We start from the raw sequence: 24419 nt of genomic DNA on the forward strand, positions 1-24419 counted from the left end.
ACAGTTGTGATTTATTTTGGGTACCGGGGGAAGGTAGCAGGGTGCAAGATTTTTAGAAGCATCAGAAGTTTCCACAGAGAAAATCTATACCTTCGCATTTCTAAAATCAGATTTTAATCTGCTGTGAACCACTGCAAAAGTGAACATGTATTCCCAAAAACAGTGTATGATATTAACTAGTAGCACTTCCAAAGCAAATGTTTCCTAATAACAAATACAAGAGCATGTCTGCTCCTCTCTCTATGATATTATTTTGTTTATTCCTACACATACAGTCTTTTCTCTTTAACCACTAGTAGGATACTATTACACATTTTACTCTACAATTTTTCCCCTTGAATTAATTTTTTTGTTTCTTTTTTTAAATTAAGGTATAATTTACATACAGCAAAAAGCATAGATCTTAAGTATACAATTTGATGAGTTTTAACAAATGCTTTCACCTATGTAAACCACACGTCTGTCAAGATACAGAACACTTCCAGCACTGCAGAAAGTTCCTCTGCACGCCTTCCCAGTCAATCCCTGCCCTCACACCATAGCCACTGTTCCCATTTCTATCATTTTTTGCACATTCCAGAACTTCACATAAATAGAACCATCCAATATGTACCCTTTCACCCCAGCTTCTTTCACTCAGCATGTTTTTGAGACTCATCCATATTCCCCCATTGAGTTTTACCTCTAGCATGTATCCCAATGCAAAAATAATCACTTCTCTCCAGTGTGTTAGAAATCATCATCTGGGTGCTATTACCTTGCAGTAAACATCCATCCCATGAGATTTTGGAAATGAGAACAAATGCAATGTCTACCTTTGGAGCCCCAAAGCATGCCAGTGTTGACACCATGCCATTGACTGGGAGGGGGTATGGTTGGGGGTCCTTCGAGGTGGGCAGTACTAGGAGATGGGCAGATTTCAGGTTGCACCAAATTGAAAGGGGGCAGTGCTTGGGGGAGGGAAACCATTGGAAGAGCTGTTTCTACAAATACTGAATTAAAAAATTGTAAATGGGGAAGTAGTCAATTATGCATCAGCATTTGAGAGGAGGAAGAAAGGAAAAAACACCCAGCCTAGGTGGAGGTGGGAGGAGAGATGGATAAGTTTGATGACCAAGGGACAAGTGGAGTGAGACAGGGATATTAGTAGATAAGGAAAACAAGATCTAAGATCGTCTCACAAATAGTACCCCACTGGGCCATTCCTTTCTTACATGGGTTCATATTCCCAGCCAAACTGAGGATGGGCACTATTTATAGGAGATGGCCCTAATAGAAAAATGGCCAGAAGGAAAAGGACATGGATACTTGATAAGGGGGAAATAAATCTTTCTTTCTTTCATTTATTTATTTTGTTTTTAAGAGATGGGGTCTTGCTATGTTGCCCAGGCTGGACTCAAACTCTAGAGCTCACGGAATCCTCCCATCTAAGCCTCCTAGGTAGCTAGGACTACAGGTACACACTGCCATGCCCAGCTTGAAATCGACCTTCAGTGTAAGGGGAGGCATCAGAAAGAATCCCAAAGATTAGAGACTGACTGCAAAAAAGTAGAGCCATTTAGATAAGAAACACAGGAAAGATAATGAGTTTTGGTGGAAAGAGGTAACAATGAGCTAATTTCAGATGTAATAAGAAGCTTAAGAGGTCATCAGAACATCCATGAAGTGGTGTCCAGCTGGCAGCTGTGAATGCTGCCCTAGGTCTCACAGAAAGTCAGAGCAGGAGGGATAGCTTTCGTAGTATCCATCCACCCAGAGGTGAGAGCTGAGCCACAGGCACAGATGAAAGAGAAAAGGAATCACTGAACTGTGAACTTCTTAAAAGCAAAGCTAGTCTTCCTCATTTCTATGTCTGTTTCAGGAGAACTGCTTTCCCAAACATCTATGAACTTTGGACCTTACAATGAATCTCTCATTTAGGTTATCTTGGAAAGAATATGAAAACTGCCCACCTAGGCTCAAATTTACTCAAATTGACCTTGTGCACATAAATGCTTGAGCCTCTTAGCTCATTGCATTAACTAAATGATCTAACTCAGCAGTACTTCCTAGCATCCTAATTAAAGACATGTACATTTTATTGATTAAAATTTCCAGTAACACAGCATAATGCTATTACTTACCCTGTCAAGGAAAGGGAGAGAAGCAGTTTGAAAACAAAACAAAACAAAACAAAACAGCACTCACAGAAGGTTTCCAGCCATCCTTGGATACCACAGAGAATTTGAAAATTCGGTAATTAACCTCACCTAAGAGGATACAGATTTGCAAAAAACAGATCCAGAAAATATTGGATTCCAGGGAATATTACCCCTTTCATAATCCATTTTATGATTATAAATGTGCAATCATTAGTAAAAATGTGCACAGAAAAATCTAAAATGTGGCACAGACCATGATCTGCATCAAGGCAATTCAATCAGCATTTTTGAGCATTTCTTTGTGCACAGCCCTGCAATAGGTATGAAACAGGAGAACAAAGTGCTTTGCTTTTCATTTTCTGATGGAAACCAACGTACTCTTTAAATCTTACAATATAGGAATTTTCAAGACAAAGCAAACAAAAATAGCCTGCCTCAGGATGAAGTGGGTGGTGGATATCTTCAATAGGACAGATGGATCATCTGGAGCTCCGTGTGTGTGTTGTGGCGGGAGGGAAGGGGGATCTGGGGTTATTTATTTATTTTGGGGGAGGAGAGAATGGCTTGGCACAATTAATTTTTAAACTCACATTGGCATATGGTGCAGCAGGGAAGAAAAGGCAGCCTCAAAATAGAGAACAGAGCAAATGGTAATGCCTAAAAATGTAGAAGGCTAGGAAAAGAGCTTGTTAAGGATACAAATCATAAATGGTTTCAAATCACCATGTTAGAGCATAAGAAAAAGCTAGTACATCCTTGAAGGCCCACAGAAGGGACTGCAGAACTCATGAACTAGATGGAAACAAAGTCAGACCAGCATAGGCTGAAGAATGCGGGCCAAAGGAAACATCACACAAGGTTCCTTGACCATCCCCCATTCCTGCTTTCATTCGTATCCTTCCCAAAATGCTGTTCCAGTTCCCCTTCAGGTCTACCCTTCTGTGATGCCTTCTAAATTTGCCCATCTGTGAATTGCTATTTCACCCCTAAAATTTCAAACTTGATTTACAATTCCCTGAAATTACATCAAAATCAACTCAGTGATTATTTCTCCCACTTCAATTTTTCTGATAAGGAAATAAGATACATACATTAGAGAAAACTTAGAAAACACTGAAATCTATTGAGAAATGGAAATACAATCCCTCCATTCAGAAACCACTATTAATTATTCAGCCAATTTTCTTTTTTTGTTTTTTGTCTGTTTCAGACAGGGTCTTGCTCCCATACCCAGGAGGGCAGAGACTCGATCTTGGCTCACTGCAACCTCCGCCTCCCGGCTCAAGCAATCCTCCCACCTCAGCCTCCTGAGGAGCTGAGACTACAGGCATGTGCCACCATGCCCAGCTAATTTTTGTATTTTTTTGTAGACATGGAGTTCACCATATTACCCAAGCTGGTCTTGAACTCCTGGGCCCAAGCGATGAGAAGTTCAAGTCAATCTCGAAGTGTTGGGATTACAGGCATAAGCCACTACACCCAGCCTTTCCACAGATCTTTTCCCATGAATTTTTAATGGAGTTCAGATCACATTACATATGCAATTTGTAACTTTGCTTTTTTGAAACTTTCCCTCATTTATTCAAATCTATTGTAATATTTTTAATGTTAAATTTTTTATTGAAATATATATCTTACCTACAAAGTTCACAAATCTCCAGTATATGACTCAGTGAATTTTTACATGTGTGTACAACCATGTAACCACTTCTCAAGTCAGATGAAGATCTAGAACATACTTAACACCCCAGAAGGTTTCCTTACACCCTTTTCCAGTCAATACTGCATCCCCATCCCTCCAGACAGCTACTACTCTAACTCAATGTCATGAAAGATTAGTTTTGCTAGTTTTGAACTTCATGCATGATTCATGTGACAGTATATTCTCTTCCATGTTTAGCTCCTTTGGCTCAACATAATGCCTATGTGATTCGTCCATGCAGTTGTGTGTATCTGCAGTTTATTCTTTTTTATTTCTGGGTAATATTCTGTTGAAAGAATATACCACAATTCATTGGTCCATTCTCCTGTTTGGGGACATTTGGGTTTTTCCAGTTTGGGGCTATTCTGGATAAAGCTGCTATGAATATCACTGTACATGTCCATTGGTGGACATTCATGCTATAGATATATAGTGTATATGTTTATGTTTACGCACACACACGACGTATCATACAGGTGTATATAGACGTATAGAAGATGCATGTTTCGCTTCTGAAGATGCTGCCAAACACTTTTCCAAAGTGAGTTGTTCAGTTTATACTCCCACCAGCAATGTAGGAGAATTCCAGTTGTTCCACATCCTTGACAATACTTAGTATTGTCAGACCTTCTAATTTTACCCATGCTGATAGACATATAAAACTTTGTAAATAACGTTTTATTGAAATGGTGTCTCATTGAGGTTTTAATTTGCATTTCACTGATGACTAATGAAAGTGAGACTTTTTTCATATGCTTATTGACCATTCTGGATATGCTTTGTGATGTATACACCTTTGTGAAGTACGGCTTATCTGCCTTTTTCTTATTGATTGTAAGAGTTCCTTTTTTAGATTTTTTTTTTTAGAGACAGGTTCTCTCTCTGTCACTCAGGCTGGAGTGCAGTGGCACAATCATAGCTCAATGCAGCCTCCAACTCGTGGGCTCAAACAATCCTCCCACCTCAGCCTTCTAGTAGCTGAGACTACAGATGTGTGCCACCATACCCAGCTAATTTTGTTTTATTTATTTTTAATTTTTTAGGATAGGATCTGGCTATGTTGCCCAGGCTGGTCTTGAACTCCTGGCCTCAAGTAATCCTCCCATCTTGGCTTCCCAAGGATCTGGATTACAAGTATGAGCCACAACACCTAGCCAGGAGTTATTTATTTATTTATTTATCTATTTATTTATTTTTATTTTTTTGAGATGGAGGCTCATGCTGTTGCCCAGGCTGGAGTGCAGTGGTGCAATTTCTGCTCACTGCAACCTCTGCCGCCCAGGTTCAAGCAATCCTCCCGCTTCGGCCTGCCAAGTAGATGGGACTACAGGCATGCGCCACCACGCCCAACTAATTTTTGTATTTTTAGTAGAAATGGGGTTTTACCATGTTGGCCAGGGTGGTCTCGAACTCCTGACCTCAGGTGATCCACCTGCCTCAGCCTCCCAAAGTGCTGGGATTACAGGCGTGAGCCACCTATGCCGGGCCAGTTCTTTTTATGTATTGGATATGAGTATGTTTTCAGAAAAACATAATGTAACTATCTTCTCCTAGATGATGGCTGGGCTATTCATGTTCTTAATGATGTCCTTTGAGGAGCAGCTCCTAATGTTAATGTAATTCAATTAGTATTTTTTTTTCTTTTATGGCTAGTGTTTGGGTTTGGTCCTGTTTAAAACATCTTTGTTTAATCCATGGTTTTGAAGGTATTCTATGCTTTATTCCAGAAGCTTGTTTTAGCTTTTATGTTCCATCTCATATTAAATTTAATAAATAGTATAAGATAGGGATCAAGGTTCATTTTTCCCCCACATAGATATCTCATGCTCCAGCACCATTTACTGAAAAATCCATTCTTTCTGCACTGAATTGTAGCGGCACCTGTGTTGTAAATAAGATGACCATATGTGAGTGGGATTGTTTATGGATTCTACTCTCTTCCATTTTAATATTTTAAAAAATCAGCCAGGCGCGGTGGCTCATGCCTGTAATCCCAGCACTTTGGGAGGCCGAGGCAGGCGGATCACCTGAGTTCAGGAGTTCAAGACCAGCCTGACCAACATGGAGAAGCCCCATCTCTACTAAAAATACAAAAATTAGCCGGACATGGTGGTGCATGCCTGCAATCCCAGCTACTTGTGAGGCTGAGGCAGGAGAATCACTTGAACCTGGGAGGTAGAGGTTGCAGTGAGCCGAGATCATGCCACTACACTCCAGCCTGGGCGACAGAGCAAGACTCCAGCTAAAAAAAAAAAAATTCTTTCCACCAACACCACACTGCCATTCAAGTTTACTTGTAATCATTTTTTATAATAGTTAAGCTATCTTTACCCCATTAATTTGTATAGCAATGAGCAATGCTAATCCAAAACCCTTACTATGGTATGCAATCACAGGCAGGCCCTTGTTCATGTCTTCATCCTCATCTCTGAAGCCTTCCTCCTCATTCACTATGCTGCAGTCACAGTGGCCATCATTCATTTCACACGGCACAGACCTCAGACACACTCTTCCCTCTGCAGGCAGTCTCTGCGGCTCCCAACCCCACCACACACACTCTTATTTATCAGTCAGGCCTCCACTTCAGTGTCAACTCCTTGGAGAGGTCTTCCTGGATGCCCGAACTAAATTAGATTCTCTTATTATCCTATATATTTTCTCATGGTACCACAATTTATAATTATGCAATTGTCTGACTTCTCAAAAGTCTGTAAGGAGCATCACGTGAGGAGGGACCATATTTATTATATGACCAATTATTTGGACACGACGACGGGCTTCAATACGTGTTCAATTACTGATCTGAGTCTTTTTTGTTTTCATTAAAGATGAAATCCCTAGAGTGACTTAAAAAAAAAAAGACTATTGAGAAGAGAGATATTAAGGGCAAAATTCAGGCAAATGTAATCAGAGGAAAAAAAAGTGGGGGGAACCAGATTATCTAGTTAGCAAAATAGTGTTTAAGAGGGACCATCTGGGCCCAGTGTGGTGGCTCATGCCTGTAATCCCAGAACTTTGGGAGGCCGAGGCAGGCGGATCACTTGAGGTCAAGAAAGAGTTCAAGACTAGCCTGGCCAACATGGCGAAACTCCATCTATACTAAAAACACAAAAATCAACCAGGCGTGGTGGCATGCGCCTGTAGTCCCAGCTACTCAGGAGGCTGAGGCACCAGAATTGCTTGAACCTGGGAGGTGGAGGTTACGGTGAGCCAAGATCATGCCATTGCATTCCAGCCTGGGCCACAGAGCGAGACTCTGTCACAAAAAAATAAAATAAATAAATTAAAAAGAAGAGAGACCTTTTGTACACACCTTTGGTCTCAATTCTTAAGAATCAGTTTAGCAGTTATTATTTTAAATGTACATCGTAACTGTAAAAATGTTTCATATTCTCAGCCACTTGGTGTTCAGGGATTCAGAAGGTAGTGAGAACATAAGTTCTGCAATCAGAGTTGGGTTCAAGCTCTGGCTCCACTACTTACCACGAAGTTGGGCAAGATACTTTTGTAAGTGACAGTTTCCTCACCTCCTTCCTAGAAATGTTAAGGCAATTAAATGGGATTTAAATGAGATAATGCGATATGTAAAGACATAGCACAGTGCCTGCCACAGAATGAGGACTCAAAGATCTGAGCTATCTTAATAATTGTTTTGTTTTTTTTTTTTGAGATGGAGTTTTGCTCCATCTCAAAAGTGGAAGTGAAGTGAAGGGACACTGTTAAACCTTCAAAATCAGAAATTTATAAGAATGCTCTGAGAGTCATGAAGAGACTAGAGAAAAAATTTTCTTCTTCATAAAGATGGAAAATCTTTAAAGATGAAAGTTTGTGGGAGGCTGGATCTCAGGCAGTTTCTACCCAGAATTCCCTGACCTAATCCTTCTCCTTAGAACCTCTCTTGGCTCTCTTGCTGTCTGAACACATGGCTCTTTCCATGGCTATCATATAATGGTAGAAAGTCCTCTGTATCAGTGTGGTTATAACCAGATGCTCCCTATGTCCTGAGATGGAACATCTTGCCCATCCCTATGTCCCAGATGTTCCCTATGTTCCCTATGTCCCATTCACCCTATGTAGCCAAGTATCCACAATCATTGAAGAACTGTCATCATTGGGTAGAGAGCCCCATGTTGATGACTCCCAAGCTGAAGCCTACATTACAATAAGGTGACAAGTATGTACCAGCTGATATGGTTTGGCTGTGTCCCTACCCAAATCTCATCTTGAACTATAGCTCCCACAAATCCCCACATGTCACTGGAGGGACCTGGTGGGAGGTAACTGAATCATGGGGGTGGGTCTTTTCCATGCTATTCTCATGATAGTGAATAAGTCTCACAAGATCTGATGGTTTTATAAAGGGCAGTTCTCCTGAACGCGGTCTCTTGCCTGCCTCCATGTAAGAGGTGATTTTGCTCCTCCTTCGCCTTCCGCCATGATTGTGAGGCCTCCCCAGCCATGTGGAAATGTGAGTCCATTAAACCTCTTTCCTTTATAAATTACCCAGTCTCAGGTATGTCCTTATAGCAGTGTGAGAACAGACGAATACACCAGCCACTAGCCTTTGCGTGTATTTACATATAAAACTCCTGTCATGCTTACCAGGACCTCATGCATTAGCTAAGATGTACCAGTTTTCTGGGGCTGCTATTACAAAGTATCGTAGACTGGGTGGCTTACACAACAGAAACTGTCTCACAGTTCTGGAGACTAGAAATTCAAAGTCAAAGAGTGCAGAGTCGGTTTCTTTTGAGGGCTATGAGGGAGAATCTGTTCCATTCCTCTCTGCTACTCTCTGGTAGGTTCAGGCCTTTCTTGGTTTGGAGATGGTTCTCCTTGTGTCTTTATGCCATTTTTACCTATGCGTATCCATCTCTGCATCCAAATTTCCCTTTTTTTAAGGACATCTCATGTTAGGTTAGAGCCTACCCTCATGACCTCATCTTAACTTGATGGTCTGTTAAGGTGATCCAAATAAGGTCACAATCACAGGTACTGGCGATTAGGACTTCAGTGTCTTTTGTGAGGACACAATTCAATGCATAACCAGAAGACAGGAAATTACCTGACAGTGGGGCAAGACGACTTCTCAAGAAAAGAAGGAAACACAACTGGTATAACAACAAATGAAAAAAAATGCGACTGGGTGCGATGGCTCACGCCTGTAATCACAGCACTTTGGGAGGCCGAGGTGGGTGAATCACGAGGTCAGTAGATTGAGACCAGCCCGGCCAACATGGTGAAACACCGTCTCTACTAAAAATACAAAAATTAGCTGGGTGTGGTGGTGCGTGACTATAATCCCAGCTACTCGGGAGGCTGAGGCAGGAGAATGGCTCGAACCCGGGAGGCAGAGATTGCAGTGAACCGAGATCGCGACACTGCACTCCAGCCTGGCGACAGAGCTAGACTCCATCTCAAAAAAGACTCTGTCTCAAAAAAACAACAAAAAAAGAAAATGTAAGAGAACAATCAGTAACCATGAGAGTAGATTTATACGATTATGTTTCTTGGGGAAATGGTATTCCCAAGAAACTCGGGGGATTTCAGATTATTGTGTTCTCAAAACCCCTCAGGAATTCCTTTAAATTTTATTGCCAATCTCAGGCTTAATGACTAGGAATGGAGACTCCTAAGTCCTTTCACTGTGCAGTTTTATTTTAATCATATGTATGTAAAATCAGTATGAAGTTTTTTTCTTTGAGATGGAGTCTCTGTCACCCAGGCTGGAGTGCAGTGGCATGATCTTGACTCACTGCAACGTCTACCTCCTGGGTTCAAGAGATTCTCCTGCCTCAGCCTCCTGAGTAGCTGGGAGTACAGGCGTGCAACAGCATGCCTGGCTAACTTTTGCATTTTTAGTACAGATGGGGTTTCGCCATGTTGGCCAGGCTGGTCTTGAACTCCTAACCTCAGGTGATCTGCCCCTCCTTGACCTCCCAAAGTGCTGTGATTACAGGCATTAGCCACCGTGCCTGGCCAAGTTTATCTACCTCAAGAAAAATCCCTCTTACTTCTGAAAAACCTGGTTCCCTCTCTCTGGGGGACCCTCCTGGAACCCTTGGCATGCTATGGTCCACTTGTCTGCCACTGCTGCTGGCCCATGAGCTCCACAAAGGGAAGACTCATAGCCACCTTTCTCATGACTGTATCCCCAGGTCCTAGCATGGTGACTGGCACATAGTAGCAGTTCAGTAAATAATAGTGAAATGAATGAAATAAAACAATCCCCCTCATGCCCCTTTTTCTGTGTGTATTATGACATTGTCATCAGGACAAAAAACCCAGAAACACCTGAGAAAAGCATAAAGCCTGAGAAAAATCTTGATAGAATTAATCCTCTTATCCAAGGAACGTTCTGCCTTCCCACCTTTCCTAAAGCTACACTCCAAACTCTTCTGTATCTGGGTTTAATCAGCAGAAATCTGGCTAACTGGCTAGGTATAGTGGCTCATGCCTGTAATCCCAGCCCTTTGGGAGGCCGAGGCGGGAGGATCACTTGAGGCCAGGCGTTTAAGACCATCCTGGCCAACATGGCAAAACCCCGTCCCTACCAAAAGATACAAAAAATGAGCCATATGTGGTAGCATGCACCTGTAATTCCACCTACTTGGGAGGCTGAAGCAGGAGAACCACTTGAACTTGGGAGGTGGAGGTTGCAGTGAGCCAAGATTGCACACTGCACTCCAGCCTGGGCAACAGCCAGACTCTGCCTCAAAAAAATAAAAAGGAAAAAGAAATCATCTAACTACAGGTTGCCAACTACAAGCTGACTGTAATTGAGTAAACTGGTATTAAAGATTTCTAGTGAAAAACTGTTCATTTTGTAACAGTATTCCAGGCTTCATTCAATCTCCAAATATGGAGAGGAAACACATGAAAATTGGTGAGTAAAATCTAAGTGAAATACAACCGACAATAGAAAAATATTCATGTGAATTTGCATGGTTTCCTGATGGTTAAAAATCAACCATTCTTTTTAAATTCCTTTAGTTCCTTTACACACATCTAGGTCACATCAATCAAATAAATGTTTTAAAGTGGCATAAAATCAAATCACTTTAATTAGGTATTTCTTTCATTTTATTTCTAATCCTTTTTTTTCCTCATTCTCCAGCTAAGCAAAAACATAAACATTCTTAGCAAACAGGTTTTCAAACAGGCTTTTAGGGCAGAAATAATTTGTACCAAGTAATATTTTGAAAGAATGATGAGTTTTCATTATTGTTTTCATTCTGACTGAACTAACTACATTAACCTGTTGGCAAATTTATTGAACAATCATATAATTATTTTCTGACTTCATTTCTAAAGCATGCCTTGTTAAGCTAAACTAATCTTTATCGCCTTTGAAACCATGGATTCTTTTTCAAGCAGTCTTCCATAGCTGACTCTTTCTTATTTCTTTTAGTAGTCTAGGGCGGTGGTCTGTAAACTAATGCCTGCTGCCTGTGTTTGTAAATGAAGTTCTGTTGAAAGCAGCCATGTCCATTTATTTATGTATTGTCTATGGCTGCTTTTGTGCTATAATCTCAGACTTGAGTAGTTGCAGCAGAGACCATTTGGCTCACAAAGACTCAAATATTTACTATTGTGCCCTTTACAGAAAAAGTATGCTTTAGGCTAATCACACAAAGCATTCAAATCTTGTATGTCTCAGCTTTTTGCTCTATAGACATCTTATTCATTGGTTTCATCTGTGTACCACTTCCTTGTGTTTCTTAGAAAGTTCCCTAAGGGTTAGATTGTTTTTATTTTCTTTTTTAAACCAAGAATAAAGTATTTCAGGTTAACTGAGCATAATAATTTTATTTCACTGAGACTCAATAAAGGTCCATTCATGCCAATACCACTGCTACTGCATAGAAGCTATGGTGGATTACATCAGTGGCTGAATTTATCACCCCTCCTTACATCCATGCCCTTTGCCATGTAACTTTGAATGCCCTCTCACTTTGAGACTGGAATTGATGATGTGACTCATCTGGCTTATAGAATAAAGAAGTGACAGTGTGCCAGTTATGACCTTAGCCCTCAAGAGGTCATGCATATTTCTACATGCTCTCTTGTCCTTCTGTGTCAGCATGATGAAGAAAGAAAGAAAGAAAGAAAGAAAGAAAGAAAGAAAGAAAGAAAGAAGGAAAGAGAAAAAAAGGAAGAAAGAAAGAGAAAGAAAGCAGCAGCATGACACCAACCATATGGCTCATCAAACCTATAATCTTACTATCTGGCTCTTTACAGAAAAAGTGTGCTGCCTGCTCTTCTGAGGGCTTGCCAGACCCCTATTGTTTACTATTAATTTTCTCCCCACCAAACAGGCCAAATTAGAAATATCTTAAACCTTGCCGGGCGTGGTGGCTCACATCTGTAATCCCAGCACTTTGGGAGGCCTAGGCGGGTGGATCAACTGAGGTCAGGAGTTCGAGACCAGCCTGGGCAACATGGTGAAACCTTGTCTCTACTAAAAATACAAAATTAGCTGGGTGTGGTGGCACATGCCTGTGGTCCCAGCTACTTGGGAGGCTGAGGCAGGAGAATTGCTTGAACCCTTGAGGTGGAGGTTGCAGTGAGCCGAGATCATGCCATTGCACTCCAGCCTGGGCAACAAGAATGAAACTCCGACTCAAAAAAAAAAAAAAAAGAAAAAGAAAAAGACATATCTTAAACCTTTTAATAAATTGCATGTTTATTCAACCATGAAATATAAAAATGCAAAATGTCTCATTGGGAAATGCCACATTCTGGAACAGAAATGCCCCAGTTTTGGTCATCCTAAGAAGTCAGGCCAGAAAAACTCTATACTCCTTGGCTCTCTCATTCCTTTGTCTCCCATTCATGCGAGAAGACACTATCTGCCTTTTAAAACTAGGAATATGGATTACTTTGATTAAAATAAAATAGATAAATAAAACAGCTAATAGTTGTTATCCCCTAAGTTTGGGCAGAGGTCAAAGGGAGCTTTTGCCTCTCATGTAGTGTTTGAAATTTTTACAATGAAAGCGTATTCTTATGCGATTTTTATAATTAAAAATAAGCAAAACACACAGACATAAAACTAAAATAAAATTACCAAACTAGAATCAAGGCCTCGGATTCATAGCACTATTCAACAATATAAATAATTTGCAAGAATCTGAATCTCTCAGATGGAACTCTAATTGCCAATTATATAACCCATTCATTATTACGCGGGAGGCACTGTGCCATGAGTCTTATAGATATTCTCACTTCATCCTCACAGTCTTATAAAGCAGACAGTATTGTTATCTCTATTTTACAGATGTGGAAACTGAGGCTTAGAGAAGTTGAGAAATTTGGCCAAGGTTACACAGCTAGTAGGTATCCAAGCTGCCATCTGACCAAATCTCCCTGCTTCTAGAGCTCAAGCACTTCACTAGTGCATCACGCTCAAAAGGAGCACTCTTTCCTTCTACAAGTCCATAATTATGAGTTTATATTTGTTGAAATCACTTTGAAATTTACCAAAGAACAATCGTGTTAGCAAGGGGAAAATAAATCCCCAATCCTCTGTGGTTCTGGCAGTGTGGAAGGGGCAGAAATGGTTTCTGAGGACAAGAGGCACCCTTCCTTCATACTGGACTACGGTGAGAAGTGACCCGTGCTCAGATCTGCCCCTTGTAACCAGCGAGGTCATCTATATCCCGAAGGATCCCCTGGGCCTTCCCTAGCCAGTGTTCTAACATCTTTAGATGATGACATCCTCTCACATCATTTATCCCAACACTTGCATTCTCCACTCTTGCTCAGGTAATTACATAATGTCTCATGTTGGTTAGTTGTCCATATATGCCAGTGGACCTTCCAGGATTATCATTCTAAATGACAGAGATTTATTCCCAACAGTCCCTAGCATGGTGCCTGCCACCTGTTAAAAAGTGCTTGTAAATTAATTACAGCAGAATGTTACTTAACAGCTCTAATGCCAAGTATAGGGATGGCTCCATGACTCATCAGCAGACCCTCCCTGATGAAGCTACCAGTTAGAGACAGACTATTACAGTGAGAATCACTCTAAATGTAAAAAAATAAAGATGTGGGTGGGGCCAAGAGCCACAATCAGCGAAGTGGCTGATTAATCCATGAATCTGCAGGTACATTTAGCTATTCATACAACCAGCATTACCTTATATATGGAAAATGGGGCTACCAGACCATTTTAGCCATTTTATATATTTTTTATTGTAATTTTTATATTGAGAGAGAGAGTTTTGCTCTTTTTGCCCAGGCTTGAGTGCAGTGGCACGATCTCAGCTCAACGCAACCTCTGCCTCCCGGGTTCAAGTGATTCTCCTGCCTCAGCCTCCTGAGTAGCTGGGATTACAGGCATGTACCACCATGCCTGGCTAATTTTGCATTTTTAGTAGAAATGAGGTTTCATCATGTTGGCCAGGCTGGTCTCGAACTCCTGACCTCAAGTGATCTGCCTGCCTCGGGCTCCCAAAGTGCTGGGATTATAGGCATGAGCCATCACACCTGGCCTAAACCATTTAAAAATAGTCACCAGGGATGTGCTTCCCACAAAATAACGCCACCCCATTAACATGCCGGCATTTTCCCAAGAGCACGGTGTATACTACATCCCCTTCTAACTCTCTACGCCACTTCAATTCACATGACAGCAGGACATATGTTTCCCAGGCAAAATATTACAAAGAAGAGTAATACCAGGCTCGGGGAGTTCCTGTTCCAGGATGATATTCAAGGCACCCTGGTGTGGTCACAAGCCTAGGGAGCCTATGACTCAGACAGAAGCTCCCAAGACTCATTTTATTGTTGACTGTTTTATGGAAATCCAGTGCCCAATTCTCCCAGCACGCTGCCTGCTCCCACTCCTGGGGCACGTTCCTGGCAATGTCATGCTCTGATTGACCCACTGGTCACCAACTGTGGCAGTGCTCATTTGCAGTGGCAGCTGTGACTGCCTTTGGAAGCAGGAAAACCTGTCTGGCATTTCCATTCTCTCATATGAAACCTAAAAGTAGTGCTAATCGGCACGATGCATTTTCCCTCTTTTTGGAAATGAATGACATTTAGTGATAAGTCTTGTAAAATCCCAATATTCTGAATTGCTATCCTGGCTACCACCCCAACATTTAAAGTATCTTAACGATGGAGACATACATGTCAGCAGTCAGATTTTAATATAAAATTAACGGCTGAATATCTCAAAGGCCTAAATTACTATTAATTGTATGCAAACACCAGCTCTAAGTATATCCTTTAGAGCAGAAGGTTGTAAGTCACTGTATCAAAGTCTTAAATCAACAGCCACCTAACTAGCTAATGCTTTCAAGGCATGCCAGGAGAGAAAGGACAGGATGATCTTCTCTTACTAAAGAGAGATGGATGAACAGCTGCAAGCTTTGCTGTTGTTTTAAAACATCAGGGAACCAGCTACTGAGAATAATAAATAAAATGTAAGCAGGGTCAGACTTATTTATTACATATCCTTTCAAAATATCCTTTTGTTTAAAAAAAAGTTAATTAAAATTATTGCCCATATTCCCTACAGAGAGTACATTTAAAACAATGCAGAGTAGCAAAACCCCTTATGTTCCAAACATAAGGTGTGCCTGTTTTTAAGTCTTGGAATAATTTGCCAACTTCCAATTTAATTATGATGGAGCTTCAAGTAAACTGTTGAGTGTTCTAGAGATACAGTTTCTGTAGATTCCAGCTGGTAGCAAGTGGAAAGACTCCAAATACCTTAAAAACATGCCACGGAGTAGAAGGGAGGAGAGTAGTTAAAAAACAAGGAAGAGAAAGAAAGTTGTTCTTTCTGGCTTGACCACTAAAAATATAATTAGATGTATCACTTACTCTGTTTACTTACAGTCTCTCTGCATGTAAGATTTCTTCCAAAACCTGCCCTATCTTTCTGGAAAGCCAAACTAAAATCCACTCTTTGTACAGTACAAGAAAAACAGAAGACTTGAAATTCATTTAAATAAAGACATCTAGACATCTTGAGATATTCTAATTTTATCACTGGGACCCCATTCAGTTGGAAAAGACATAGCATCATAGTTTTCCACTCTAAATATATCAGGAATACACGAATGCATTCTAATTAATATGCATAGTGTCCTTATTAAAATTCAAATTCTATATTTGAGGAGAGTCCAGAATGTCAAAGAATCTTGTGTAAACCTGAGGTGATGTTATCCTTTAGAAAGAACAGGGGAGGGCTGTTCTTAGCTGACCACCCACATGGGGCCATCGTCAACTTTAAGTTTTGCTATTCTAATGTTTGTCAACTTTCGTCTTTCCAGTAAACGTCTAAGGCAGGTCAGTGAGGAATAGGAAACCACATTACTGGACTTTTAAATCAGCATAGTCTTTCAAAATCATGCTCATTTACAGGAGAAAACTGTGTGGCATAAAAAGCCACCATGAATGATTCATCAGTTACAGCATGTGCCAACCTCGGATTCCTTTGTACCTCTTAACAAGTGTATACATGTGAAGTGTAGCAGACCCGGCTCCCCAGTCCTACCAGTCCTGGGTACAAAGGCAAACCCAAGCTCACTGGAGGTCCTGCGAAACAGAGAAGAGTGGCGAGATCGGAAGTGAAGGAGGGAGGGGGCCCAGCCTATCTGCCTTATCTGGAATTACCCACGAGTCTACTCTCCAGGAACCAAAATAAGTTACACTCTCTTATCTTAAGGGGTCCAGTATCAAAGGAATCAGCAACCGATCGCCACAGTCCCTAGGTTTCAATGGAGCAGGCTGTGAGACTGCGTGGGGCCACCCTCTGCAGCTCTCTTGGATGTGGTGTTGGCTGTCAGCCCCTGGGGATGCTGAGAAGGACCAGCCGGGGCACTCCTGAAGCCAGCCTCACCATGGAACAAACTCTCCCGTCAAACACAACTGTAAGGAAAGCATCCTAGAGATGGCATCCAAACTCAAACAAAATGCCCAGAAATAGGATCACAGGTGTTTGCCCACAGTCACTGAAGATGCCTTTTAATGTACCCAAAGGACCAACCTACTGTTGGTTGAGTTGAGCTGGGCTACTGCTACAAAAGAGTCATGTCAATTTTAACATCCTATTATATTAAGAATATCTGTAAATGTGTTGACAAATAAGATGTACATTTTATACAGATATATACTATCACAGAAATAGATTGTCATTTATGATAATAAGTGTAAAACAATTTTATCAAGTGGAAAAGCCCTGCATCTTTCCTCATCTTTAAAGACATGGTCGACCCCAGACAGAATATATGCTGACTTTACAAAATGGATGGTCTAACCTTTGTAGTCTCCGATGGTGTGATGAGGGTCCATGAGCTCAGTCATTTCCAAGGTCATTAACATGCACAAAGCTCCAGGGTTTCAGCTTTTCTTTACTAGGATCTGGCACACAGAAAGGCTGCAACACTCCTCAAAGGAGAGGCTGGGGCCCTGGCTCTCCTCCCGGGAGTCTGTGGGCTGAACTGGACCCGAGGGAGGGGTGTGCCACCGGTGGGTGTGCCACAGCCAGCGCAGGAAGAATGAGGAGTTTCCTGAGTGAGTCTAGCTCCTTCCTCACGTACAGAGTCTGCATCCCCTTCTTCTCTCGACCCTGCCCCTACCACTTCTGAAGAGACCCCTTGCAAAAGCCCATCAGCTCACTGACGACACACCCACTGAAAACACTCGTTTCTGGGAAGCCACTATTAGAACATGCCAAGAATGTTCCTAGGACTTTCCTGCACTCTGCACAATCCAGAATCCAGATTTTGATCACTATCATTTCACAATAACTGAAACGCATGAAATAAAGAAAGAAAAGGATCGATTATTCCCAAGCCTTCTGCCTCCTCTTTTTCCTTAATGAATTACTATCTCAACCAGATGGGCTTTTAATTATTTTCTTCACTACTAGAATTTAAAAAAAATACTATAACTTAGACAGGCTTCTTTTACTAACAGCCTGATTATTCATTATGGCTTTGGAAACAGTTCCCTGACCAACTCCTGGTGTGAGACGAGCCGTGGACTTTGAGCCTTTTTATATTAGGTATACACGCTGTCTGAAAACAATGACCTCATCCGGAAAGACTCAGGAAAGAGGCATTTTTTTCCTTTCGTCAGTAATGCCCTGATGTTGGGCTGGATTATCCACCACCCACAATCCAACTTTTCTCCCAGTTATTTTTGAACACCGGGAATTTTGCATATTGGAAAAGTTATGAAGACAGTTTAAATGGAAAAAGACCCTTAGGACAAATATCCTTGGCATCAGATACACACATTGGCTAAGAAATAGGAGGAAACTGGCATAATTGCTTTAAATGTGAGGGTAAAACATTTAATTCCTCCAATAAAGATGTAACCAGCAGCACCCATTGTGAGATATTAATTTAATGTAAGGCCTATAATCAATCCACTGAAAAACAAGACTATTTGAAACACATTGGCCTAATACAAAGTTTGATGAATTGAAGAGTCCCGGCTTACTCTCTTCCCCAGCTAAGTGGCTTTTTTGTTTTGTTTTGAAATGACTCGGGTAGACAGCCATCCCCATGGGTCACCCCATGTGCCCTTCCCCTGGTCCAGGCTACCGCCTGGAACTTGGTGCCTCTGATAACGTCTTCCTGACTTGGCTGTAGCACCAGGCGCCAGACAAAGAATCACAACTGGATTGCTCGTTGATAAAATGCTTGCCATTTGCAGAGCTGTCATGTGTCAGCTGCTGCCAAAGGCCAGTTGCATCAACTGAAATCTTCTGATTACACCTAATGCCTTGCGTTCTCATGATAGTGATTCCATATTTTAGCCTAATGTGTTTTTTGTTAGTGTCTTGGAATTTTTACCATAAGGATGGAAGTCTTTCATCCTTGCATTCTTTATTCTTGTTAGCCTTCATTTAAAATGTAATGGAGGCTAGTTTTTCCTACTCCTTTAAATCTCGAAGTATTATTCCTACTTGATATTAAATGAGAGAAGAAACCAAGTGCAGAGCTACAGCTATTTTCAGGGGCTAAAATAGGGTTCTAGTTTAAAAATAACCTGCATTGCATTCGTTCCTTGCCTTTTACAAGGCAGGACAGGGGCAAAGTGGGGGAGTAGGCAATCCAATATTGAAACTTTGATTTTTTTGAATGTTAAGCAATAAAGTGATTCTTTCCTAATCATAGTCCTCCAAATTTGACTGGTGTTAATTGAACCACAGATAATTTGGTTGATGATTTATTATAGTCAAGAAACTGGCCAGGTGTGGTGACTCATGCCTGTAATCCCAGCACTTTGGGAGGCCGAGATGGGAGGATCGTTTGAGCTCTGGAATTTCAGACCAGCCTGGGAAGTATTGCAGGACCTTTTCTCTACTAAAAATTTTAAAAAATTAGGCATGCATGGTGGCCTGCACCTATAGTCCTAGCTACTCAGGAGGCTGAGGCAGGAGGATTGCTTGAGCCCAGAAAATTGGGGTTGCAGTGAGCCATGATCACACCACTGCATGCCAACCTGGGTGACAGGGTGAGACCCTGTCTCAAAAAAAAAACAAAAACAAAAGAGGTGAAACCAACTGCCTAGAAACTTGTTTAAAATGCACAATTTTCTTTCTTTCTTCCTTCCTCTTTTCCTTTCTCCCTTCCTTCTTCTCTCTTTCTCTCTCTTTCTTTCTTTCTTTCTTTTTGAGATAGGGTCTCACTCTGTCACCTAGGCTGGATTGCATTGGCACAATCACTGCTCACTGCAGCTTTGACCTCCTAGGTTCAAGGGATTCTCCTGCTTCAGCCTCCCGAGTAGCTGGGACTAAAGGCATGTGCCACCATTCCCGGCTATTTTTTTTTTTTTAATAGAGACAGAGTCTCCCTATATTGCCCAGGCTGGTCGCAAACTCCCAGACTCAAATAATCCTCTCACCTCAGCTTCCCAAAGTGCTGCGATTACAGGCATGAGCCACAGTGCCCGGCCTCACACAACCACTTTCTAATTAAATAGCAATGGAGCTTATACCATGTCATTTTGAAATCAGAGACACGGTTGTGTGTTCCTTACCTTATCTGATTCAGTCATCTTAGAAACACAGAGCAGAAATCTTTCCCAACCATGCTTCTGGAACCCTTCATAGGAAAGTGACTGTCACTTAGCAAAACAAATACAAATGCTTAAAATTGCATCTTCACCTGTATTTGAGAAATGCTTAATTAAATATTGTTAAAGTTTTCTTAACCATGGACTTACTATGTATTAATATGCAAATGTGCCTGTAACTAAGAGATAAATAAGATAAGAAGCATTTCCTTAATTTATTCAACCAGAGAACCCCCAAACCCAGTACAACTATGAACTTTCCACAAAACAGAGCTTGGAAAACATTTCTCTGAGGAAGGAGAGGGCTAGAAAGGGTTTTAGAGATAATTTCCATCACAGTTTCAAAGATAAGAAGTTTCGAAGCCAAAAGAATTTAGGGACTTGCCCAAGGCCAGCACAGGATATATAAGGAGAACAATTCTCTTCTGCCTTGCAACATTTTGAATGGCTACAATAGGCCAACATGCTTGGCTCTGTTTGCAATTAAGGTATGACTGATAGTGATGCTATCATACCCTGGTAACACAGATGCTGCTGTGTTCTTAGGCAAACAGCATACCTTACAACAGATTATGTTAAAAGACCTGGCCTGGGCCTGCTTTGCAATTACAGAATAGGAGACAAAGCTTACCACCATGTAATTTATGACAGGGCTGAGAGTGAAAAATAGCAGATATCAGTAACAAAACATTCAGAGGGCCTTGGCGTCATCTTTTAAACTAAGCAGAAGAGACAGAAACTTGAAGCAAATTGAATTCCACATGAAAAATGATTCCTTTGGGAAAGATAAAAACTAAATTTCTTAAAAGGTCAGATTCAATAAGGAAGAAGAAACTTCTAGACTTTATCTAGAAAGGCACAGGAGAAAAGTAATGATTTGGCATTTTCCCTGAACTTGTCCTCCAATTATTTTCAATTATAAGCCCAAATCATTGGTCCCAACACAAGCTCAGCTATACGACTTTGTTGGAGATCAGTTTCCAGAACTATTAGGTTGGGGCAAAAGTCATTGCGGTTTTTGCCATTGAAAGTAATGGCAAAAAACACAGTGACTTTTGCCCCAACCTAATAAAAGGAGTGTGCAGTTCACTACACACTTAAACCTAGAAATGGTCTTTTATAGCACACAACTACATCTTCCGTGCTACTGTTCATTCCAATTTCTGCTTATAATTTCCAGGTGGGTCCCATGAAATTATTTTTGTGACTGGAAATGAAACTTCATGAGCTTTTCTGTTATCAACCCCTATTACATATGGTCCCTAAGTGCATTCCGCTTCTAATTATTCTTTTTATATGAAAAAACTCATGTAATCAAGAAGCTTCTAGACTTTATCTAGAAAGGCACAGGAAAAAAGTAATGTTTGTCATTTTCCTGAACTTGTACTCCAATGATACTCAATTATAAGCCCAAATCATTGGTCCTATAAACTTCATAAACTGCAAAGCTTCATAAACTGCAAAGAGAATGGCCTCATTATTGTTCATAGCTCACATTGACCGAGGGCTCACTCTCTGCAGGCGTTGAACAAAGATTCCTTCATTGATTTCTTATAACCCTCTAGGACAGGGACCATCATCATCTCCATTTTAAATATGAGGCAGTTAAAGAAAAGGTGAGAAGTTAAAGAAATTGCCCAAAGTCACTCCGCTAACAAGGAGTACAGTTGGGATTTGGACATAAGCAGCTAGAATCAGAGACTGTGCCCAGGATGCTAAAACTATTCTCAAGAATATTAAAACCGCTCAGGATGAATCAGTAATCAGAGAAGATGCCAAAGCCATTTTCATGCCTGAAGTAATGGTAGGGTGATATAAAAGACAAGTTCAGCAGTCCAAAAATTTGGCGTATACCAAAGGCTGTTTATGCTTTTTCCAAAAAGTCTGAATACTCAAAGACTGTATGTGTGCAGGGAGGGGTTCTTATTACTGACGTCAGAAGAATCATTTTTCTGAGTCACATTCTGCTTTCAAGAGATTTTCCTGAATTAATCTCTTTCACAAAGACGCTGATCGGTAGTCCCTGTCTCTACGGAGGCTGCAGAGAGGGAGGCCATCGTAGCAGGCTGCTTCTCTCACCTCATGGCTACTGTACAGGGCAGTTTATCAAGTTCAGGCAGGAGCTGCCATCCAGCATGTGCCATACCAGGAAGAGGCAGAAGACCCAGCTTCTTGTCCTGGTCCTATCATCAGCTCATCAATGATCCCAGGCAAATCGCCTGTCTTCCAAATCTGTAAAATGGGCCAATAATACCCATCCTATCTACCTTAGAATAAATGAGGATGACAGAGTTCACTCACCGTTTTTGTTTTTTGTATTTTGGTTTGTTTTTTTGACAGAGTCTTATGCTGTTGCCCAGGCTGGAGTGCAATGGCTCGATCTCGGCTCACTGCAGCCTCCGCCTCCCGGATTCAAGCCATTCTCATGCCTCAGCCTCCCGAGTAGCTGGGATTACAGGTGTGCACCACCACTCCCAGCTAATTTTTGTATTTTTAGTAGAGACGGGGTTTTACCATGTTAGCCAGGCTGGTCTTGAACTCCTGGTCTCAAGTGATCCACCCATCTTGGCCTCCCAAAGTGCTGGGATTATAGGTATGAGCCACCGCGCCTGGCCGCACTTTTTCTGTTAATTCTTTTTCTTTTCCTTTCCTTGCCTCCTTCCTTCCCAATTCTTTTTTTTTTTTTCTCTTTATGATCAGTATCTTTCAAAAAAAGATTCGAGATGAAATTTCTAGCACACAGAAAACTGGACTCTACATTCAACAATAAGCTGGACAGGGAAGAGTAGTGAGCACATGGGAATCCATTTCCTGACTTGATGCTTATCCTAATCACTGCTTGATGCTGCTCCTTAGCATCTGCCACCACCACCCCAAAATGGGGCTAACTTTTTATAGTTATTTAGTTTTAATTTCATAATCATAAACTTAACTCAACTCTTCAATTCAGCTGGCATAGGGAACAAGGAAAACATGGAACCCAAAGGGAACTGCAGCAAGAGCACAAAGATTCTAGGATACTGCGAGCAAATGGGGTGGAGGGTGCTTTCCTGAACTACAAAAGGAAAGGTCTGGTGGTTAAGATAAAACACAAGTCAAACTTATTCAAGTTGTTCACAGTCAGCAATGGTGATTTTCTTGCTGGTCTTGCCATTCCTGGACCCAAAGTGCCCCGTGGCCTCCACAATATTTATGCCTTCTTTCATCTTGCCAAAGACCACATGCTTGCCATCCAACCACTCACTCTTGGCAGTGCAGATGAAAAACTGGGAACCGTTTGTGTTGGGTCCAGCATTTGCCACGGACAAGATGCCAGGACCTGTATGCTTTAGGATGAACTTCTCATCATCAAATTTCTCCCCATAGATGGACTTGCCACCAGTGCCATTATGGCGTGTGAAGTCACCACCCTGACACATAAGCCCTGGAATAATTCTGTGAAAGCAGGAGCCCTTACAACCAAATCCTTTCTCTCACGTGCCCAGAACACGAAGGTTTTCTGCTGTCTTTGGAACCTTGTCTGCAAACAGCTCAAAGGAGACGCAGCCCAAGGGCTCACCATTGACGGCAATGTTGAAGAACACCGTGGGATTGACCATGGCTGATACTACAGGGCTCCTGGCGGCGGCAGCGTCTGCAAAAGCCTATTTTTTTTTTTTTTTTTGAGATGGAGTCTTGCTCTGTCACCCAAGCTGGAGTGCAGTGGTGCGATCTCAGCTCCCTGTAACCTCCGCCTCCCAGGTTCAAGTGATTCTCCCACCTCAGCCTCCCAAGGAGCTGAGACTACAGGCATGCAACACTACACTCAGCTAATTTTTGTATTTTTAATAGAGACGGGGTTTCGCCATGTTGGCCAGGCTGGTCTCGAACTCCTGACCTCAACTGATCCTCCCACCTTGGCCTCCCAAAGTGCTACAATTACAGGTGCGAGCCACCTCGCCCGGCCCTGGCTAATATTTTTCAAATAGTTATTCTGACTATAGTAAACATTTCTGACATGCATCTTTCAATTGTTCCTTCTAACAACCTTAGGAGATAAGGACAATTATGAATCCCTCTTTAAAACATGAGAAAACTAAGCCTAAAGACAGTAATTTTTTCAGAGTCACATCTTGTATGCAGAAGAGCAGAGATTTGAACTCGGGTCTGTATGTCTTGATCTCTGTGCTATTATGAGACGTGATCAATGGCTCCACCTCAACATTCTCACAACTTCTTCTTGTAGCTCTGCTGAAAGAATACACGTGGATGCCAATTAATTAATATCAATGCTGTCATTTGCATGAATTTTTTCATATAAAAGAAGAATTAGAAGCGGAATGCACTTAGTGATATCCATAAAACAGTTTCTACATTTGCATCCACAGCTAAGAAGTTTACAGTGATGGACTTTCTATGTCTCTCTCCTCTCCCTTTTATCCATTTCATTCTGCCTCTCACTCCCTCCCAGTCTGCTATGTTAGAGAGGATTAAAATGCATGCTATATTCCCTGCAAAAACAACAGGCATTTCTCTTTGGTGACTCA

The 24419-nt window shown here is 41.4% G+C and overlaps 1 protein-coding gene and 1 pseudogene across 3 annotated transcripts in view; both read right to left on the reverse strand.

The window, feature by feature from the left end:
- ABLIM1 (actin binding LIM protein 1) overlaps positions 1-24419 on the reverse strand; it is a 341667-nt gene that overhangs the window by 240809 nt on the left and 76439 nt on the right. The gene's annotated exons all lie outside the window — the stretch shown is intronic.
- On the reverse strand, positions 22649-23522 carry LOC100439873 (peptidyl-prolyl cis-trans isomerase A-like; annotated as a pseudogene).

This window comes from Pongo abelii, chromosome 8 (assembly GCF_028885655.2).
Source record: "Pongo abelii isolate AG06213 chromosome 8, NHGRI_mPonAbe1-v2.0_pri, whole genome shotgun sequence".
Taxonomy (NCBI): domain Eukaryota; kingdom Metazoa; phylum Chordata; class Mammalia; order Primates; family Hominidae; genus Pongo; species Pongo abelii.